The sequence below is a fragment of the Mesoplodon bidens genome (assembly GCF_964165515.1).
Source record: "Mesoplodon bidens genome assembly, chromosome: 6".
Classification (NCBI taxonomy): Eukaryota; Metazoa; Chordata; class Mammalia; order Artiodactyla; family Ziphiidae; genus Mesoplodon; species Mesoplodon bidens.
In genome coordinates, this window is record NC_138162.1 from 114,456,373 (window position 1) to 114,475,281 (window position 18,909).

Consider the following 18,909-nt stretch of genomic DNA (forward strand, 5'->3'; position numbering starts at 1 on the left):
GCATGGTAAAAGTATCACAGAAAGTATTTTTATCAACCCAGGTAAGAAGTACTGTGAACAGAGATTTTGATGTTTGGAATTTCTTTTTTTGAGGGGGGGCCCTGTCTGTTACTAAGAATCTCTATTTCTCCAGATGCCAGGGAAAGTATACTGCTCATATTAAATAGCTTAAAGGAGTCTTCACTATATCTTACCTTCCCAACTAAATAAAAATTTTAGTTGCATATCATCACGCCTATTTCTGCGGGTCTGTTTCTAGGGTTTATGGGTCATATCCACACTATAATTTAGTTCAGACATAAATGTAGTAAAACAACTTACATGAAGCACATTTCTGTGTCAAAATGTATTAAAGGAGTGTGTATACTTCAATAACCAGGTCATAAGTTTACAGAAAGACAATGATAAATAAAACTGACTTCAAAGTTATTTTCAAAAAGGACAGAAAGCATAAAAGAGCAGTTAACTCTCTTTTTTTCTAATTTAAAAACATTTGCACTTAAATTTTATACACTGAGAAACATGTTTCGGAATAATAAAAGAAAGCATGGCTTAGCTTTTGTAGAAATGGCCACAGCAAAGACAACACTGTGAAGATTAGACTCTGAATGCCATATGGAATACTGAACTTAGCTTTGTTTTCCCACTTTTTGGAGTGAAAATTAGACCTAAAAATTAAAATCAATAGACAGTATAATTTCTTAATTTGTGGATTTCCTCATTGTTTTGCCTAGAGCAGCAAAACTATACTGAAGCCAAAATCATCTCAAGAAGAGAAGGCTAAAGCTCTATGTGATTTTCATACATTTTCCAAGTGCGTGGGTGTGTTTGTATGTGCGTTTCATATGGGATTCACTGTTCATGTGATAGAAACAACACAAACGGAAGAATATGGGAGTTAATACGGAATATAGAAGTTTAAAATATAAACTTTGCACAAAGACAAGAAAACGACCCTGAGGAGGTCACCTTTCTGTGTCTCTAACAAACAAAACGATAGACTGCATTTGCTTTCTTGCTACCTCTTTCAGGCGTGTGGGATGATCGTCTCAGTGTCATCCATCATAGGAAACTGTTTTGCACTTACGTTTCCCTTCACAGAACAGCTCTCCTGTGAAATGTACGTCTGTCACTCTCACTAAGCAGAAATACACAGTCAGGGAGGTGGATGGAGGTGTGGATTTGTCTGGGAGACATACTCGTGGAAGACCTGATTTTACACGGCCACTCTTTCGGAAGTAAACACGCCTGAATCTCCCGTGGTGGATCCTCCCCTGGGTCTTCTTCTCTAGCCCTCTCGCCCTTCCCCTGGGCCTCACCACCGGGTCATCTCTGCACCTTTGTCTGGGCTGCTCCTGCATTTGGGGCCGGCTGCATATGCCACCTTCTCAGTGTGACAGGGCCTTCAAGGTGTTTCAAGATTTAATTGCCCCACAAAGCCTTTGACCCCTTCGACTCTGTTTCTAGAGTCTCCTGTGGTCTGACAGGAGCCTGACATCACGTGATTTTAAATTATGTCATAGTTGTTGGGTTTTGCTCAGCTGCAAGGCCCCATGTATCTCGGGTTAGCAGTCTTTTGCTCTGTATGTATCATTCTGTAATGCTGGGGATTCATCCTTTTATCAACATATGTTTGGGTAGTTTTCTAGTAGATCTTTGTCCATATTGATACATTATGGTAGCAAATCAATCTTGTAAAATTAAAATGGACTTGCATTCATTCTCCTGAGAAGTTCCTGATAGTATGTAAATACTCTGTAAGCATCAGAGAAACTTCAGCTGAACTTTGAGCTTCTCCTATCACTTGCTAACTCTACCAATACTCTCAAAAATACCAGAACATATATATTTGTTGGATTCAAAGGAAACAAAGAAAGCAGGCAGGTGATGACTGAGGACTGGGAGTTCTAATTAGCACAACTGATTTTTTTCCCTAAAGTTTTAAAAGGACACAAATCGGGCTTCCCTGGTGGCGCAGTGGTTGAGAGTCCGCCTGCCGATGCAGGGGACATGGGTTCGTGCCCTGGTCTGGGAGGATCCCACATGCTGCGGAGCAACTGGGCCCGTGAGCTACAACTACTGAGCCTGCGTGTCTGGAGCCTGTGCTCCGCAACAAGAGAGGCTGCGATAGTGAGAAGCCCGCGCACCGCGATGAAGAGTGGCCCCCACTTGCCACAACTAGAGAAAGCCCTCGGACAGAAATGAAGACCCAACACAGCAAAAATAAATAAATAAATTTTAAAAAAAGAAATATATTTTTCTTGAAGTATTGTTAAATGAATATTATCTGTGATCTATTTCTACTTTACATGGAAGGGCCCCTAGGTATGTGTCTCCTCTATAGCCATATGATTTTGTTACTTACTTTGCGGAAAAGTAAAACTTTTAGCTAAATCAATGAATTTCTCATCCACCAGTCAAATATCCTAGACTATAATTGAAAAATCAAAGCATGATACTTAAATGAAGATATATTTTATTCAGCTTGATTTAAAAAAGAATTCTTGTCCTAAATCTACTATTTATAATGATAATTTTAATTCACTGTGAATTTATAATTCACTTTGACCAAGTTTTTTTTTAATGTACATGTAGGCATTTAAAGATTTTTGCTTCTCTCATTTACACCTTTGCCATTGGTTATCGAGTTTATAAGAATAAACCAGTTGGAAGGTTCAGCCACTTACTTTTTCTGAAAAGTATAAAAGCCTAACCAGTAGCACAGCAGGTTTTTAAAAGCCCTAGATTGGTGTCCTTTTTTTTTTTTTTTTTTGCGGTACGCAGGCCTCTCACTGTTGTGGCCTCTCCTGTTGCGGAGCACAGGCTCCGGACGCGCAGGCTCAGCAGCCATGGCTCACAAGCCCAGCTGCTCCAAGGCATGTGGGATCCTCCTGGATTGGGGCATGAACCCGCGTCCCCTGCATCGGCAGGCGGACTCTCAACCACTGCGCCACCAGGGAAGCCCGATTTGTGTCCTTTTAAAACTTTAGAAAAAAAAATCAGTTGTGCTAATTAGAACTCCCAGTCCTCAGTCATCACCTGCCTGCTTTCTTTGTTTCCTTTGAATCCAACAAATATATATGTTCCGGTATTTTTGAGAGTATTGGTAGAGTTAGCAAGTGATAGGAGAAGCTCAAAGTTCAGCTGAAGTTTCTCTGACGCTTACAGAGTATTTACATACTATCAGGAACTTCTCAGGAGAATGAATGCAAGTCCATTTTAATTTTACAAGATTGATTTGCTACCATAATGTATCAATATGGACAAAGATCTACTAGAAAACTACCCAAACATATGTTGATAAAAGGATGAATCCCCAGCATTACAGAATGATACATACAGAGCAAAAGACTGCTAACCCGAGATACATGGGGCCTTGCAGCTGAGCAAAACCCAACAACTATGACATAATTTAAAAACACGTGATGTCAGGCTCCTGTCAGACCACAGGAGACTCCGGACGCGCAGGCTCAGCGGCCATGGCTCACGGGCCCAGCCGCTCCGCGGCATGTGGGATCTTCCCAGACCGGGGCATGAACCTGTGTCCCCTGCACTGGCAGACACATTCTCAACCACTGTGCCACCAGGGAAGCCCTATATTTCTTTAAATTAGATTTTTGGATGTAGTGTTGGGTTCTGAAACTGATTTCTTGGGTCTTTAAGTTGCTAATATGAATGCACACTAGACACTGGCTTTAGGAAAATTTATGAAATTGAGGGAAGAAAATAACATCCCCAAGGATGGAGTCACATTAATGAAGATTCAGCTTGTACTAAAAGCACACATCATGCAAATCAAGTTGTTCTCTTTCCACTGTGCACTTACAGTTTTCTCCTCAATAAAAATGTATGGATAAATATAGAAATTTTTGGAAAATAGCCCAAATTAAACACCCATGTAATCCTTTGACCAGAGTTCAACACTAGCAACTTTTTGCATTACATACCTATATACTTATTCATATAAACATATACATATATAGATATTTCACTGATACAATTCATTTATTTAATTTGTGATGATATAAATAATTTTTCCATATTAACTTCACACATAAAACCATATCTACTTCACATGTTCTGCTACCCAGTAGGCAGATTTGACCATATATTCAAGGCATTCAAAAGGTAGTGGCGGGGCTTCCCTGGTGGCGCAGTGTTTGAGAGTCCGCCTGCCAATGCAGGGGACACGGGTTCGTGCCCCGGTCTGGGAAGATCCCACATGCCGCGGAGCGGCTGGGCCCGTGAGCCATGGCCGCTGAGCCTGCGCGTCCGGAGCCTGTGCTCCGCAACGGGAGAGGCCACAACAGTGAGAGGCCTGTGTACCAGCAAAAAAAAAAAAAGGTAATGGCTATATATATATACATACATATATATATACACACATACATATATATACACACACACATACACACACATATATAAAAAACACATTTATATATATCTTTTAATAATTTATATGTGATTTTCAAAAAAGCATGGGAGATATGAGACAATTTAAAAATTGGATTTTCTTTTGCTAATTTTCGTATTGCTTATTTTGAATAGATGGAATATTATAGTTTTTTCCATATTTACAGTTTCTAAATGGCTCAAGTCAGTTTGTCCATATGCCAAAAAAAAAAAAAAGAGAGAGAAGAAGAAAAAGAAAAGCTGGCACGGCAATGGTATAAAAACCTCAAACACATATTTATGAAACCAAGCCCAGAAACACAAATCAACATAACTATATTGCTATGCCATTGAATATACCCCTACAAAATTATATTTAGGGACTGAATACATTTGCTGAATTGATGTACCATGGTTGACTAAACCAATCCCTTACTGTTGGAAGTTCAGGTTGTTTCCAATTATCACTATTATAGAAAACACCAATACACTCTTTTTATAATTTACTTGATTACAGCAAGGAATACAGACTCTTTGCTTTTCTACTGTCAGTTTCTTTCTTTCATCTCAACACATAATTCAAGTAATAAACAGATTGCTAAAGGCTAATCTCATTTTGAAGAGAACAGGGCCAGCCTCTAATGGATCAAATCTAATAACACTTCCCCACATTCAGTCACGTCAATGCCTCATCTGCCATTTCTTCCATAAATGCCATTTAAATATTTATTCATTTTATTAATAAAAGGTCAATACCCGATATCTTGTTACTTTGACAGCTCATTTTCACACTAGTCCATCAGAATCCCTTCTTAATTAGACACTGACTAATTACTTAAAATAAGCATTAACTCCGTTCAGCCACGCTGGCACTCTCATCTCAGATTTCCAGCCCCAGAACTGTGAGAAATGAATTTCTGCTGTTTATAAGCTGCCCAGTTTATGGTATTCTTGTTAGAGCAGCCCAAGTGGACTAACAATATGTAAACAGGAAGACTTCTAAAGAGTTTATATTAACTATCACAAACTTATTAAATACAATATTTTTTAATGATCCATACATCTACAGAATCTCTCTCACAAGGACAGGTCGATACTGTGTACACTCCATCGTACATTAACTCCATCTCAAATTTTATATCTTTATGCTTACCAAAGTTTTCTTACTTCAACTGTTAGCAATTATATAGTAGATATCATGGTAGAAAAAATCAGCATTAAAATATGATGTTGAAAGACTGTTTATGTTATTATTTTTAAATTAATGAACACTTCTAAATTTCAAATGAAGGATCTTTTGTTACTAATTCTGAAAATAAGCAGACAAAATGAACTGAACTACATATTTAACTACTGCATTAAATAAAATGCTCAAGGTTAAATTTTTTAATTAGAACACAGTGATAATTACATAGAAATAAAGAAGCATGTGTGAAATTCTACTACTACTATTTTTTTTTTTTTTTTTTGGTCACACCACATGGCTTCAGGGATCTTAGTTCCCTGGCCAGGGATTGAACCCGTGCCCTCAGCAGTGAAAGCTCAGAGTCCTAACCACTGCACTGCCAGGGAATGCCCAGTAATTTCTATTTTTTAATTCAAGCCACGACAATGTATTCCCACTGAAAAACCTCACACTTCCTAGAAGGTGGGACTACATTTTTGCTGAGACAGTCAAAGGTGTCATAAACATAATTAATTATTCAGGTGAGTGGTTTTATTGAGAATTAGTCTTAAGAAAGAAGACAATTATGATTGGGTTTGGGGACAGGATGGGCACCATCTCTAATTTTCAGAAAACCATCACCTGGTTTGTAGTCCTATAAAAACTACTGGAAATTAGAGCTATTCTCTGGGATTACCAGTTATAAAAAAATATTATAAACGCAAAAACAGTAAATCAAAACAAGTAGGATATAAAGGCTTGGGACTAAATGAAAGAAAATAGTAATGGTAGGTGTACAGGCTTTAGATTGGAAGAAGACAGGTGTCCCAGCAAGATGAAGGGAAGACCCTTGCATCTCAGGCAGAATGAGGGAGGATCTGGGTCAGGAAAAAAAGGAGGCTGATGGCAAAGTGTTTTACAGTTAGCATGAAGGAAAATACACGTATTCAAGATACACAATTTGGGACTTCCCTGGTGGAGCAGTGGTTGAGAGTCTGCCTGCCGATGCAGGGGACACTGGTTCGTGCCCCGATCCGGGAAGATCCCACATGCCGCGGAGCGGCTGGGCCCGTGAGCCATGGCCGCTGAGCCTGTGCGTCCGGAGCCTGTGCTCCGCAACGGAAGGGGCCACAACAGTGAGAGGCCCGCGTACCGCAAAAAAAAAAAAAAAAAAAAAGATACACAATTTTGGGGTGTTAGGGCAGCAGCCTTTTCTGGGGTTGGTAAAAGGTGAGCATCCTTAGTGTTTCCTGGAGACCTTTAGACCGATGGCAGCGGCACTAGGACCATTTCACCACTCTATGCTTCTGTGAACTTTGACCCGGCCTCTGCCATTGGCTGACCAATGTGCAAAGTCAGAAAACACAGCAGTTAATTCCCAATTGTTTAGACTCATTTTTCATACCAAGGAGGCAGCTGCAGTCTGTGTATTAACAATGAATGGTATATGCTGATTTGCAAGAGAATTACATTAGTAATTAAACCTGTAAAAACCTTGCTATTTACTTCTCTTTAAATCTGTAATACTTCACCTCTTTTATTGGTAATTATCTTGGGAAGTTGGCGGGGCAGAGATAATTTCTTTACTGTATTATTTATTTATTTTATTAAAGTATAGTTGATTTACAATGTTGTGTTAATTTCAGGAAAGTGACTCAGTTATATATATATTTATATATATATATATACACACACACATTCTTTTATATATTCTTTTCCATTATGGCTTATCCCAGGACACTGAATATAGTTTCCTGTGCTATACAGTAGGACTTTTTTGTCTAACCATTCTGTATGTAATAGTTTGCATCTACTAACCCCAAACTCCCAGTGCATCCCTTTCCCTCACCCACGCCCCCTTGGCAACCACCAGTCTGTTCTCTATGTCCGTGATTCTGTTTCTATTTCACAGACAGGTTCATTTGTGTCATACTTTAGATTTCACATATAAGTGATATCATATGGTATTTGTCTTTCTCTTTCTGACTTCACTTAGTATGATAATCTCTAGTTGCATCCTGTATTGTTTATTAACAACACTAAGGTATCTTGCTTCTTCCTCTACAAGAAACACAATATACATGATCATCACTGTTTACGAAATTTGGTCTCAGAATATATTTTACTTTAGAAAAAAAATCTAAAATTGTTAAATGACCCGTGATGCCAGTAACTAGCTGATTCACTGTTATATAGCAGAAACTAACACAACATTGTAAAGCAATTATACTTCAATAAAGATGTTTAAAAAAAGGAAAAGAACTGTATGTTCAAAAGAAAATCATTTCATGTTGCTAACAGTAAGACAGGATTTTACTGAAAGTTACATTCTAACAATGAAAAATATAATACTAATTTATATCTAAAGAATTCCGATAAAATTAAAAACAAAAGTATATAAAATATAAATGTTATAAATTTTCTGTTCATCCTTATTAAATAAAATAAATTTATATCTTTTCAGTCTTTGCAAACATTATTTATAAACCTCTGTGAAAACAAAACTACTGATAATTTTTAAGGCACAGTGCATGTTAATATTTATGACTATTTTACTATACCTTGCTTTATAGAAATTATGGACTTTTGAATGTAAATATTGACCAAGGGATGGCGGTGATGGACTTTTTGGATATAGATTATCAATTCATTCATAAACACAGAATGCTTCTGAAGACAGTCAAAGCCTGTTGATATGATTTTCTTTGGGGAAGATTCTAATGTTAGAAGCTTTGTAGCATCAGTAATTTCTAATATACAGATGTAAACCACTTAAAGGTGGGAAGAAACTGTTTATCCTAATACCTTCTTAAGTATTAAAAGAAGAAATTTTGAACACAGATGATGAGTAGACCTTAAGATACAAGTGGTATTAATAGCTGTAATTTCTATGTGGCAGGCACTACACAAGCAACGTAAAACAGATCAAATGGACCTGCCAAAACGTGTCAGCATAAGAACTCTGCTCAGAAAGGAATTTAACTGGTTCAACCTTCTTTCTTTCCTATGCAATAAAAGAAGAAAACAGATTGCCAGGCTACTGTTAATTTCCACATTCACTGCCTTTAATAAAAAGTTGGGAACCCATGTATTTATGGCACATAAACCCTATGACTCTCACATTATCCTATGTGAAAAAAAATAACAATTTTCAGTTATAATTCCCTTTAATTAAACTTTTTGAAAATACTTCTCAACAAAAAGAAAAAATATGGAAAATGGAAGCCTGATGGCAACTAATTATAGGGCTAATATAAAATTGTGGCAAGAAGAAACTCACCAAAATTTAGAAAGTTTTATAAACTTCTGTAAATCAGAATACCTGTATAATGATTAACCATGATTAATGATTAACCATGGCCAAGGAACCATCTTCAACTCTTTAATCTGACACAATTTTTCACTGAACTTTTATGTGCAGTTTCTTTACTAAACAGATTTCATAATAAAAAAACTAGAATAAAGTATGCCTACTTAATCAAATTCTTTATAACTACGATGTGGGAAAATGAATTTAAAATAAGAGTAGAAATTGAAGTGTAAAGATAATATAAAACCCTCCTAATTTTTTGAGTTCTCAGCAGAGGCCTGAATAAATTAGCATTAATAAGTAGCCTGAATAATTAAGGATGTCCCAGGAGTGAAAATCAAATATCCTATGAAACTATCTAAAGAATGTCAAATCAGTCAGGCACTCATCACTTTTAATTGAGTATAACAGGGTCACTGATGGGGTTATCACAGAGAAATCTTGTAGAGAGAGAGAAATATATGACCTTTGTACCCCCCCCAAATATTTTGGTATGCCATATAAGGACTTTTGCCTATTATTTTCAATTAAGATAGAGATGGGATTTTGTTTTTTCTTTTTCTTTTTTTTTTTTTTTTGCAGTACGCGGGCCTCTCACTGTTGTGGCCTCTCCCGTTGCAGAGCACAGGCTCCGGACGCGCAGGCTCAGTGGCCATAGCTCACGGGGCCCAGCCGCTCTGCGGCATGTGGGATCTTCCCAGACCAGGGCACGAACCCGTGTCCCCTGCATCGGCAGGCGGACTCTCAACCACTGCGCCACCAGGGAAGCCCAGGATTTTGTTTTTAAGAAAACATTATATCAATACTTCATCATTCAGTGTATCTTTAATGAACAACGATGTCCTTTGAAAAGAGAACTGAAGTTACTGATCTGTGGCTCAGAGTTGCTGGAATCTCACAGTTACCTGTTTTGTTTAAGGGCAAATTTGACCTGATGATAACTATGCATGGGTCCTAGGGAAGCCTGAGAGGTAAATCAGAAGTTGATGGAGGAGTGGTCTCTGAGAACCGTGGGACTGACAGGTGGAGGGGTGATGTCACCCAGTTCTCAGAAGTGCTTATCCTGTTCTCATTTTTCTCAAGTTTTTTCTCTTAGGGGCCAGACACTTCACATGTTCTATTACAAAATCATCATATCACCTTTTCTGAGATTGTGACACAAATACTTAGCCTCATTTGATACATGAGAAAACAGAAGTAGAGAGAATTCTATGTCTTTTTCCCAAAGGTCACAAAGCCAATAAGCCAAAAGTAGAGATTCAAATCCACATAATCTGGCGCTAGAGCCTGAGCTATTTTCAGCATGTAATTTTGTCCCTATAAGAGCTGGAGACGCAGGTGTTATACAGAAATCCCTTCATTATCCAGGTATGTTTCTCTCTCCAAAAAAAACTTTCAGCCAGAACACTTCCTTTCTTTAAAAACTGTGAATATTCTAAGCGACATTTGTTTTCACCTCTTCCCTAAGAGAAACTGAGGATATTCAGTTTTGTATATTTAAAATTTTTGAATTGTCTTCATAGTATGAATTGTCTTCAATTATCTTCATAGTATGATTGAAATGCCCCTTGAAATTATGATACATGTAAAGAATTCTTAACTAGAAGAATTGTTTTTAATTTTTTAAGATAAAATATTTGGTGATTAATTTATCTCATAAGTGTGTCCTTTCAATCAACATTGGAAATCAACTAGCAAGGGAGTTCATTTAAGTTCCTTTGAGACTTTGTTGGGTAAGGTTCTGGAATTCACTGCAAATTCCATCTACCTAGTAATAGGCTATGTGCCCCACTTGATGACTCAGGATTGTCTTTCTGACTTTTCCACGTGGTTGGTAATGCAGAACTAACAAATGGGGGGCACTTTGAGAGCAAGTATTTACAAATTACATTTGTCAGAAATATTCCCATTGTAAGTCAGTGGCCCCTTAGTTGTATATAGCTACATCCACACTGGGTGTATTAAAATTTGAGAAATGTGATAGTTCCTTCTCACCTAGTCTATAAGTTAGGTATTTTTAACTATTATATATAATAATTTAATGGGTTTAAAATTTTAATATTGACTTGTTGTGATACAATTAACCACTCTTCCTCTCTATTTTTCCAATAAAGTCTTACCTTATTCTATGGATATTAGGTTTTATTTATACTTGTTTAAAGAAGGCCAAGATTTCTGGTTTTCATATCCTGTTTGTAATGAAAGCTCTTTGGAGCCTCAGTGTAAAACCTTTTTGCATTTCCCATTTCTCTGTGATAATTCAACACTACTAATTACCCTTTCTACTTTATGTCTCCCACTTGATATTGCATTTCAAGTCGCAATTAGTTATATTTATTATTTTCCCTAAATAATACTGCTTTTGTTCTGGTTACTAAGATCTAAAAAGTCTACAGTTGCTCATTTCACAGATAATCCATGAAATCTGAGAGCATGTTAAAAGCAGCATTTGGAAATGGAGATATTACAAAGTTGGAAAAATAAATTTTCAAGATACTAGATTGCAGTCCCTAAAAATATTTCGTATTATTTTCTTATGGTTAAAATACATGGTAACCTTTCTTTTGCTAAAGCAAATTTAACTAGTAAAGGAAAATAAAACCTAAGCAACAAAAAATGCTTCGATCAGCCGTTTCCAGCATTCAGCCACAATACGTGTTAGGAAGTATATCATTAGTTACTTGCAAGCCATCAGTCATATATTGTGAATCTGTCACTAAATTGAATTCAAATGGTGAAATGGGAACATAGGAAGCAGTAATTTTTTAAGAAAAAGAACTTGAAAGTGTTATTTTTTAAAATTTGTGAAATAAAGGGATTTTCTTTTTTTAGTAATACCTTAGTTTATATTGCCCTCCCAAAACCCTTCACTCAATTAACTTTATATATTATTGTGATGAACTATAAGGTATATAAACAGCCCTAGAGCTACAATCTAGTTTTGTCAAATCCTGTTATTTAAGCCAACAGTCATTTCAAATCCTTTTGCTACCTTTTTAATAAATAAAACTTCTGAGACAAAGTTGAAGACCGCCATGTAGACTTCAGTGATTTCAACTATCCCCTCCCTTCCTCAGAAGTAGCCAACAGGCTGAGTTTGGATGTCAACATTAAGTTGTATGTTATATATGTCTATTCAGTTTACTGTGACTGCTACATAAACAGAAGCTATTATTGGTTTTCTACTTTAATTATGTTTCCTATTCAATTTCTAATATTTTAATAAATATCATACTCTTCATTTTTGCAATAAGTCTTGAGAGAATCTGCCTAGTAATTAGTTTTAAAAAGAAAGAAACTGTCTTGTTATAATGTATCACGACATAGTTTTTTACTATCTTAATGATTTCTATTCTTATTTTAATTATATCTTTTTTTATCTCTCTTTTGTTCTGTTATTTTTTCAACATCTTGAATTGGACATGGCTAATTAATTTCATCCTAATTGGAAAAGTTTTAAACATATTTTTCTTATTAATTTTTATTATTAAGTGTCATGAGGATATTTAAACATGCATTAAAATGCCAATAAAGTAGGCACAAATATCTTATTCCATATTACCCTAAAGGATTTCATATGAACACAAAATAAAATATAGGTAATAGATCCTGAAATTGTGTCTAATACAATCATACACTTCTGAATTTTGAGTTTGGAGGATGATTAAACACAGTCTTTAAACCATTAGGTATTAGGATAACCAAGAAAATAATGTTCACAAAGAAAAATATGCAGATGTTGCACAAGGATTCTGGTTGCTTAGTCTTGAATAGCTAATAATAGAGACAATGATTTATTTTTGTGTGTGGTGTGCCACTTAAGTATGATACAATTGATTTTTCCCCCCTAAAGCAGGCAACTAACACTAAAACTACTGTTTGTAAAATTAATTAGATGTCCTATATGAGATGCAAGTGATTTTCTCATAGATTATTTCAGTTAACATAATGGTCTTATTACTGGGACGAAAGCACCTCTTCTAATAGGCTGAATATGAGTTTCATAAAGCACTCAAATGGGGACTGTATAAACTAATACAGCAAATTGGAGTCAGGCTGAAGCAGATAAAATGCTAATACCAAATCTCAGTAAAATAAACTAGCTTCCATTTGGAGGATTCACTTTTGAATACGTAAAGTCTTTCTCAGGCTGAAGTAAATACTTCACAGAGAGGTTACGGTCATTTAACATTTTCCATGCAACTTTCCTACCACTTGTCTTCATTATTTCACAAAAAGTCTTTCTATAGCTTATATATATATATATATATATAAACCCACACCTCTACTTTATATTGTAAAGAATCACCAAAATGGAGCTCTAGCAACTTTGAAATGAAAACAAGAACTGATTCAAATATACAAGGCTCCAACAAAATGTGATCTGTTATTTCAAACTGACTAATGTGGTGGTATTTTTAAAACAAATGTACAAATAGCAACAACAGCAGACTCATACAACACTCCATCTTCATAAAATTCTTCCACTGTGCTCAAGAATCTTAGAACCAAGTGGCTGAAGGCATGAGATCTAGAACAAGTAAAACTGAGGTTTAATACTAACTTGTGATGTTAAGGTAGACAGGATTTCTTCATTTGTTAAATGGTGTTAACAGAGTAACATTGAGTTTTTGGGAGCAGCAGCAAAGAGAGCACATTAAAATGGTGGTTACTGTGGTTTCATTTGACATGTAAGTGAATAACTACACTTCATGATAGAAGGTGTGACTACTTTAAAACAGGTACTTTTGTATTGGAGTTTCCAAACTCTAATGAAAATGTGTTTGGGAGGAAAAGGGAGATGTTTATGCTAAAGATATAAGTTTGTAAAACAAATAGAAATAGAAGATGGGGGAAATGTTGACGTATGAGGAAACAGTATGAGCAAAGAAAAGGGGCAAGAGAGTGAAAAAAGGTGTAATGATGGGAAGAGCATTTTAGTTTACATAAACTGAATGAAATGTAAATTTGGTAGAGGAAGGTGAAGAGGAAGACACACGGTCGTAGAATATTTTCAGCATATTTGAAGAAATAATGATCAAGATATTCCGAATTGGATGAAAAACATCAATCTACATGTACAAGCTCAATAAATTCTAATTAAGACAAACTTAAAGACAGCCACACCTAGGCACATCACAGTCAAAATACTGAAAGACAAAGAGAGAAGCTTGGATTCAGCAAGATAAAAAATGACTCATTTGGTATAGGTACCTTCAATAAGATGGTGACTTATCAGAAAACATGGAAGTTAGAAGGTAAAAGGATGCCATATTCCAAATGCTGAAAGAAAACTTCAACTAGGAGGTTTATAATCAGGAAACTTACTTTTCAAAAATGAAGGAGAAATTATGATATTATCAGATAAACCAAAAAAAATCAGAGAATTCATTGCTGGCACACCTGCCCTACAGAAAATACTGAATGAAATACTTCAGGTTGAAATGAAAGGACAATAGACAAAAACATGAACTCACATCAAGAAATAAGGCACACTAGTAAAGGTAATTACATAGGCAAAGGTAAAAGCATAAATATAGTTTTTATAATTCTTTTCTTTTCCTATCTGACTTAAAAGGCACTGTATAAAGCTGTAATTGTAAAACTGTGCCGATCAACTTATAACCTATAAAAGTATTATTTGTTTGAAGTAATAGTACAAAGCAGAGGTAGCAAGAACAAAGCTACATTACAACAAGTGTTTTGTTTACTATAGAAATTAAGTTGATGTGAATGTGAATGAGGTTGGAAATTATTTTAAGCTAATTGTAACTGCTAGGAAAACCACTAAGGGAAAAAGTATATGTGTATTTGTGTGTGTATGTATAAACAGACAACAAAGGTACTCAATTAGTACACTAGAAATTGTACATATAACTCAAGAGAAGGCAATAGTAGACAAAAGAGGAACAAAACAGACACAAAAATTTTGAAAACAACACATGGCATATAAATTCCACCTTATCATGACAGTAATGACTTTAAATATAAATTGACTAATTATAACTTGGCTAAATATTGACTAATATAACTTGACTAAATATTGACTACATATAAATTGACTAAATCCTCCAATCAAATGGCAGAAATTGGTAGAATGGATTAAAAAAAATAGCCGACAATATGCTCTCTAAAATTACACACTGAAAATCAATAAGTTGAAAGTAGAAGGATGTTAAAAGATATATTATGCAAACAGTAAACAAAAGAGAGCTAGTATTACATTGATATCAAAACCAAAGACATCCCCAAAAAAGAAAACTATGGACCAACATCTCTTATAAATACAGATGCAAAATTCTCAACAAAATACTAACAAACCAAATCTAGCAACATGTAAATTGGACTGTATACTGTTACCAAGCGTTTATTATCCTAGGGATGCAGGGTTGATTTAACATTAAAATATCAATTAGTATCAAGCATAATATCAATAAAGGACAAAAACCACATGACCATTTTAACAGACACAGAGAAAGCATTTGATAAATACTTCATCTTTTCATAATAAAGGCCTTTAAAAAATAAGGATAGAAGGAAATTTCCTGAACTTGATGAAGGGCACCTACCAAGCAGCAGAGTTAAGAAGACACTTGATTGCATGCTTTCCATGTTAGATGAAGACAAGACAAGGATGTATTTATTACCTTTTTATTGAGCTTTATGCTGGGGATTCTTGCCAGGACAATCAGGCAAGGAAAGCAAGTAAAAGGCATTCATATAGATAAGAAAGAAGTAAAATAACGTCTAATTGTAGATGACATGTTCTTATGTATAGAAAATCCTATGAAATCCACATAAATTAGAACTAGTGATCAATTTTATTTTTTCTCACCCATTTCTCCCATCTTGCACCCCCACCTCTGGCAACCACCAATCTGTTCTCTGCAGTTATAGGCTTAGCTTGTTTGTTTATTTATGTATCTATTTGAGATGCCACACATAAGAGAAATCATACAGTATTTTTTATTATCTGACTTATTTTACTGAGCATGATGCCCTCGTGGTCCATCTATGTTGTGGTAAATGGCACGGTTTTGCTCTTTTTAATTGATAAATAATATTCCACTGTGTGTATGTGTATATATGTATGTATGTATGTATGTGTGTGTATATATATATATATATATATATATACCATAATTTCTTTATCTTTATTCATTGATAGCCACTTAAGTTGTTTCCATATCTTGAATGCTGAAATGAGCATTATCTTTTCAAATTGCTGTTTTTGATTTCTTCAGATAAATATCCAAAAGAAAATAGAAGTACTACTGCTGGATCACATAGTACTTCTATTTTTAAATTTTTGAGTAACCTCCATACTGTTTTTCCATAGTGGCTACACTAATTTACATTCCCACCAACAGTGTAGGAGGGTTCCCATTTCTCCACATCCTCATCAACATTTATTATTTGTAGACTTTTTGATGATGGCCAGTCTAACAGGTATGAGGTGATATCTCACTGTGGTTTTGATTTGCATTTCCCTGATAACTAATGATACAGAACATCTTTTCATGTACTTGTTGGCCATCTATATGTCTACTTTGTAGAAATGCCTACTCAGTTCCTCTGCCCAGTTTTAATTGGATTTTTTTTTTTTTGCTGTTAAGTTATATGAGTTCTTTGTATGTTTTGGATATATATGCTTAATCAGTTTCTGCAAGGTTAAAGGATGCAAAATCAATATATAAAATCAACTGCATTTTTATACACTAGCAATGAACAACCTGAAAATGAAATTAGGAATACAATTCCATATACAATAGCATCAAAAAGAATAAAATACTGACAAATTTAACAATACTTCAAGACTTGTGCACTGAAAACTACAAAACATTATTGAGTAAATTAAAGAAAACCTAAATAAATAGATTTCCCATGTTCATACATTGGAACATGCCAATAAGCACATGTAAAAAATGCTCAACATCCATATTCACTAGGAAAATGCAAGTCAAAACCTCAATAAGACATTATTTCATACCCAGGAGAATTATTAAAATAAAAAACAGGGCTTCCCTGGTGGTGCAGTGGTTGAGAGTCTGCCTGCGGATGCAGGGGACACGGGTTTGTGCCCCGGCCTGGGAAGATTCCACATGCCACGGAGCGGCTAGGCCCGTGAGCCATGGCCGCTGAGATTGCGCGTCCGGAGCCTGTGCTCCACAACGGGAGAGGCCACAACAGTGAGAGGCCCGCGTACCACATACATACATACATACATACATACATACATAAATAAATATTAAAAACATAATAACAGGTGAGGGTGAGGATGTGGAGAAATGAAAATACTCATAAGTTACTGATAGACTGTAAAATGATGCAGCCATTCTGCAAAGCAGTTTGGCAATTCCTCAAAATGTTAAATATATATATGGCCCAGCAATTTGACTCTTAAGTATATACTCAAGAGTAATGGAAACATATGTCCTCATAAGTTGTACATGAATGTTCATAGCTGCATTATTGATAATACTTGCTGAATTGATGAATATAGTATGATCTATTCCTACAATGGAATATTATTAGTTCATAAAAAGGAATTAAGTATTTATACGTGCTACAACCTGGATGAAACTCTAAACATTATGAAAAGGAAAGAAGCCAATCACAAAAACCATTTATCATTATATCAGTCTATTTATATACAATGTCCAGGATAGGCAAATACAAAGAGACACACAGAAGGTGACCTCTGAGCAGCTGCAGTTCCCTAGCCAGTGAGATTTATACATGGTGCGATTACTGCTAATTGAAAACTTTTCCAAAAGAGACAGAAGGTAGATTAGTGGTTCCCAAGAGCAAGGGGGAGGGAGGAATGGGGAGTGATTGCTAATGGATATAGGGTTTGGGGGTCGGGGTGATGAAAATACTCTAAAATTGGATAGTGATGATGGTGGCACAACTCTGAATATTGTGAAAAACACGTGTACATTTTAATATGGTCAATTTTATAGTATATGAATTATATATCAATAAAGCATTCACTACAAAAGAAAAAAGGAAATAAATTTAAAGGAAAGAAATAATCAATTATCTTTTATCCAAAGAGCAGATCTCAGCTTCTTTGTCCAAAATTCTTAGAGAAAATGAAAAAAATGATAAAAATAAGGGATAATCTCCATGGTGATTTTTAGAGGTTTATTCAACTTCCCTTTATATTACTGTTTACATTAGAATGTCTTCTGCAAATGATATGAATTCATAACACTTGCTTAGCGGAGGATAGTTAAATTAAATCTACAGTTCAAAGTATGATAGGAACATAAACCGTTAAGATAATGTTCAGATTTGGTAGATTATCTCTTCAACTTAACTGTAACAAAAGTGAAATTATTTTCACACAAAACAAAATTTATTCTCATTAACATTCTACAGCAAAAAGGAAAAGGAATAAACGATTTGACAAGTTGAAAATCAACGAACCAAAATTGCTTTAGGATGAATTGTTCTAAATGTCTTCATTGTAAAAAACCAAAACAACAAAAAAATTGGAATGTAACCATTTTTAGACTGTCACTTACTTCTCTTTCATGGTAAATTACATGGAATATATTTTACAGATTCCAATTACATTTTTAAAGCTTTAAGGGAATAATGCTTCTTCGTTCTGAAATCCCATTAAAATAGATTACTTTCGTTAACAGATGCTTATTAGAGAGTGTCAATGTTCTTATTTTTTCCTTACTAACCTAAAGTGTACATCGTTGCACGGTAAAAAGGAAAAAAAAAACAGAAGATATAAACTACAAGTAAAATTCTACCAGAATAACATCCATCTTATACTGACGCATTCTGGTACTGAACATTGAAAGGTTTTAGATAAAATCATCAAAAAGAGCAACATAAAATATTTAATAAATAATCTTTGATAATTGCCTTGATATAAATAAAAAATAAACATCAATTTCATCTAGCTCATAATGCACAGTCTTTCAAAGATACATTTGTTAAACATTGTGGCTGAAAGCATATACACTTTAGAAATCAATGTGTAGGTAATGTAATTTCTTCATTTTGTATAATTTATGTTATT

At 35.1% G+C, this 18,909-nt stretch overlaps 1 protein-coding gene across 1 annotated transcript in view; it reads right to left on the reverse strand.

Annotated features, from left to right (window-relative positions):
- Window positions 1-18,909, reverse strand: part of GALNTL6 (polypeptide N-acetylgalactosaminyltransferase like 6) — a gene marked incomplete at both ends in the record, with an annotated part of 1,083,563 nt that overhangs the window by 565,384 nt on the left and 499,270 nt on the right. The window lies entirely within an intron of this gene.